The sequence below is a fragment of the Alexandromys fortis genome, unplaced genomic scaffold (assembly GCF_014885135.2).
Source record: "Alexandromys fortis isolate MF-2015 unplaced genomic scaffold, M_Fortis_MF-2015_v1.1 scaffold_121, whole genome shotgun sequence".
Lineage (NCBI taxonomy): Eukaryota > Metazoa > Chordata > Mammalia > Rodentia > Cricetidae > Alexandromys > Alexandromys fortis.
The window spans coordinates 757,157-761,931 of NW_026068037.1; positions in this window are offsets into that span (position 1 = coordinate 757,157).

The following is a 4,775-nucleotide window of genomic DNA, read 5'->3' on the forward strand; positions in this document are numbered from 1 at the left end:
TTCCTCTCAGGCCTCCTTTACGCAGGCACACACCTCCCTACCTGCCCCAGGAGGGGCTCTTGGCACAGAGTGTCTTCAGCCTTGCCAGTTCCCACAGGAGCATCAAGAACTCAATGAAGGATTCCCAGAAATGTCAGCATCTTGCCTCTGTCTCCACCTAATAGTTGTTCCAACCACATTTAACCTGAACTTGATGCAAGAAATCAGGCCTAAGGAAGTGGATTTGGTTGAATCATGGAGTTCAAGGATATTTTTTCCTTCCGTGTGTGTGTGTGTGTGTATGTATGTATGAAGACCAGAGGTCTCCTTCTGTTGCCTTCTGTCCCTTTTCTCCTTATTTATTTGCTCATTTTAAATTATTTTATTATTGTGTATGCATAATATATGTGTGCACATGGTGTGTGTGTGAGAGAGAGTGAGTATATGTGTGAGTGTGTGTGGGGGGGGGTGTTCAAAAAACAACTCTGTGGACCTGGTTCTCTCCTCACTCCTTTACATGAGTTTAGGGGATTAAACTCAGAACACCAGGCTTATACAGCAAGTACATTTACCCATACCCACTGAGCCATCTCACTAATCCTTTCCCTTAATTTTTTGCATGAGTATGTGTGTGTGGTGCATGCCTATATGTACACACTCTTGCATAAATTCAGGTGAATGTTCTCATGTATGCGGGTGTTCGTGTATGTACCAATGCATATGCACATATATCTGACCACATGTGAAATTCAGAAGTTGACACTGGGTGTTTTCTTCAGTTGCTCTCCCCTTTATTTATTGAGGCAAGGTCTCTTGCTGGGCCCAGAGCTCCTCAGTTTCAGCCAGCCTGGCCGTGGTTTGTTTGGGATCCTCTGCCTCTGCCTCCAGAATGTTAAGATAACAGCAGGTGGTCACCACATTGGTTCTGCTGGGCCCCCATATTTGCACAACAAGTGTTTTATCCTGGCTGCGGCACCAGCTCTCTATCCTCCCATGGAAGCTTGAGCTCCCTGCTTCTACAACACTGCCCTGCCAGTAGGGCCCAGGATTCCTCCTGCCTCTGCTAGGATTTTAGGTTGTACTCCAGTACAGCTGTGTTGGGGGACCTAAATTCAGATCTATATGTTTGCTCGGCAAACACTTGGCCACAGGAAAGGGTATTTTCTAGACTGAATGGTGAACTGTGAGAGCTGCTTTTGTGTAGACCGTCTCGGCTTTCAGCTGTAGGGTTATCCCATACATTTGTCATCCCTTGCCTTCTCGGGCTGGTGGTCAAAAAGCAGAGTCAGAGAGGGCTGCATGTGATCAGTGGTCCCTCTCTCACGCTGTTCTCTGCCTCCCTGCATTCCTTCCACCGGTGGGATCCAAGCAGAAAACTGAAAACAAACTGGAGGACCCATGGAGCTGACTCTCAGTGAGGGAGCAGGACAAATTTGGGTGGAATAAATGTCAAGTAAAGGTGAGGTAAGTGGAGAACAGAATTCCCAAAGTCCCCCAAGATACCAACGGGCAATTTCTTTATAATACAACGGGCAATGTCTTTAAAGAAATAGTGGCAGCTGCTTGTGGGAATTTGCAAATTGCATTCATCTTCCATCGTGGTGAAGCCATAAACCGAGATTTCTGCTACTAGCCCTTCATGGACTGGGACCTGGGAGTTGTAGAACTCAGTCCTCTGAGCAAAACAGCTGCCATCTTCATTAGATCAGGAGTGCTTGCTTGCAAGTGTCCATCCCCACCAGTCCTGGAGACTATTAACATTAACTCAGAAGTTGGGACTAGGAAGGGCCACAGGACACTCAGTTAGATCCCAGCATTTCCTCCCATGTGTTTGTACTCCGTTCTTCCCTTACCACATGTGACTCCAGGATGTCTGGGGAGGTGCTCGAGTATACGGTCATGGAAAGGTTGGCAAAGAAGCCTCCTTTGGCATAACCATGGGGAAGCCATCATTCATGCCACATAAACACTTTTCAGTGCTGCAGCTTTGAGGTATACCTTGCTCTCGTGGGGAAGCCTCACCACACCTTGTAAGCAAAGTAAGCCCCCAAAGCTCTTTGTCTGCCAGGCTGAGTTTGGTAGAATCCTATTTTGTTTGCCATTAGGAGAAAAATCCTTAGGAGGAGAGGGTAGGCTTGTTCAAGTCTCCCCAGGGAAGGAATTCTTTCTTTCTTTCTTTCTTTCTTTCTTTCTTTCTTTCTTTCTTTCTTTCTTTCTTTATTTATTTATTTATTTTGATTTTCGAGACAGGGTTTCTCTGTAGCTTTTTTGGTCCCTGTCCTGGAACTAGCTCTTGTAGACCAGGCTGGCCTCGAAGTCACAGAGATCTGCCTGCCTCTGCCTCTCGAGTGCTGGGATTAAAGGCGTGCGCCACCACCACCGCCCGGCCAGGAAGGAATTCTTATAGCACCAGGATTGGCACATGTATCTGAGACTCCATCGCTGGCCCAGCAGGAGATGGGAGTGTCTACAATAAACATACGTTCCCAAGGGAGATGTGTGGCCTCATGTAATCCACGGAAGTACATGGGAAGTACAGGTGATTTTTTGAGCACCAATATGAGTTTTCCCTCTCTGTGGGCGCATTCGGTGTCTCTTCTCTGAGAACACGTGGCCACAGAACTTGCTTTTAGTGGCATAGTGTGACCCTTCCAGAAAGCAGCCCACCTAGGCATCTGCCTCTGAATTCTAAGAATTTATTCCTGGTTTGAGTCCATCATCAATGTCTTTTCCCTGCCCTGGATGCTCTCTTGAAGGCTTTTCAGCCCTCAGCCCTGCAAATAATTGGTTTTTATTTTTCTCACTTCCACACCTAGCTCTGAAAAATGCATGCATAGCTGGCCTTCGCGCTTCAGCCTTTCTCGGTGGGTCCCCAGGCCCTTTGCAGATAGTCTTTTGACAGACATGCTCCACCAAATCTAATAAAATTCAAGCTGACTTTTTCATGATACTACTCAAAGTTTGGATGGCACAAAACACTCAGGAGAAGGTGTATCTGGTTGCAAGACTGAAAGCATCCCTGCTTTTCCAATAGTCAGCCTGTGTTTGTAAAAGTCAGTTTGTTCAGCTAGTCTTTCCTGTCCTAGAAATGTGTCAGTTCTTCTAGACTCTAAGTCACGACCCCACTTCCAAATACGCAGCTCACTGGCACTCTATACTGGTCGTTGTTTCTTCCAGTTTCATAGCAGTAGAGTTTTGAGAACATTGGGAGTATCAGGTTTGAGAACAGCTCCCCTCTTTTTCCCTTTGAGACGGGGTTCACTGTAGCCCACACTGACTGGGCGATCACTATGTAGGCAGGCCATGGGTCACAGTAATCCTGCTGACTCGGCCTCCTGTGTGCTGGGATGACAGGAGGGCACCACCATGCCTGGCCGAACAGAACTATTCTCACGTATGTGCCATTCTGAGGGAGTGAACCTCCAAGATCTTAGATTCAGTCTCACGGCACCCCAATTCTTCACACACAGTGAATCTTAGTTACACAGTCAGCTACAGGAGCTGGGTATACTGGATATGAAACCACCTATCAGCTACCTAGCTTTGGAAAAGTCACCTAGCCTCTCTGACACTCTCTCCTTAACTGCAGAATGAACTTTCCATCCACACCAGGGTCATGGTATAGCAGTTAGCACAGAGTCGTGTAGGTAGGGAGGAGCGTCAAGTGCCATCCACTCTCTGTGTCTTCCCCTAATACATCCTTTTCTGAACAGAGAAGTCAAGACTATGGATCTATGGGGGCACAGTCAGAGAAGAGTGGATGAGAAGGGAGCTGAGCTAGTTTTCCTACAAGCACAGTGTAGAGTAGGGAAAAGTAAACTGAGAGAAGTTTACGTTTTAAAATAGAATATTGATGTTTCACTGGTGGGCTTTTCCACAGATGTCAATATATTGCACTGAAATATCACATGATTTAAGGATATATCGTAATAAAATCCATTGTGTTGTATGCTAACTTAAGAATTAAATTAAGGGGACAGAAAGATGGTTAGGTGGTTAAGAAGCATGGCTGCTCTTCCAGAGGACCAACACCCAGATGGTAGCCCACAACCGCCTGTAACTCCAGTTCCAGGGGGTCAGGCACCCTCTGATGGTCTCTGCATGCACCAAATGCACCATGGTGCACTTACAGGTGTGCAGGCAAACTCATACACATAACACTTTGTTTTAATTTTTTATTTTATTTTATTTTTTGTTATTTTGAGACCAGGTTTCTCTGTAGCTTTGGAGCCTATCCTGGAAACTAGCTCTTGTAGACCAGGCTAACTTTGCCTCCCAAGTGCTGGGATTAAAGGTGTGCGCCACCACCACCACCTGGCTCACATAATACTTTTGAAAAGTTAAAACATTTTTTTTTCTTTTTCTAGGCCCAGTGGTGAAGGCCTGTAATCTCAGCACTCGAGAAGCAGAGGCAGAGATCTGTGAATTTGATGCCACCGTGGTTTACAAAGAGTGGGATCCTAGGTGGGGTCTTATCACCCCTCCATAAGAGCAATAAAGACTATTAAATATTTTATTAATATGTAAAAATTGTAACTTGCCTAAATACTTTTATGCCACTTCTTCCTTTATATGTTGCATCTAAAGACTGCTTAAGTCCAAGACCAGGCAAAGCTGAAGGAAAAGATCCCTAGCTCTCCCAGACTTGACATTTCTGCACAAGAACTTGCCGCCTTCCTGGAAGGGGGCGGAGCGAGTGAACTACAACTTCCAGAGGGCCATGCGGAGCGGGGCTCTCGCTGATTGGTTGCTTGAGCACCGCCCTCCGCTCCTCCCCCTCCTCCCCTCCGAAGTGA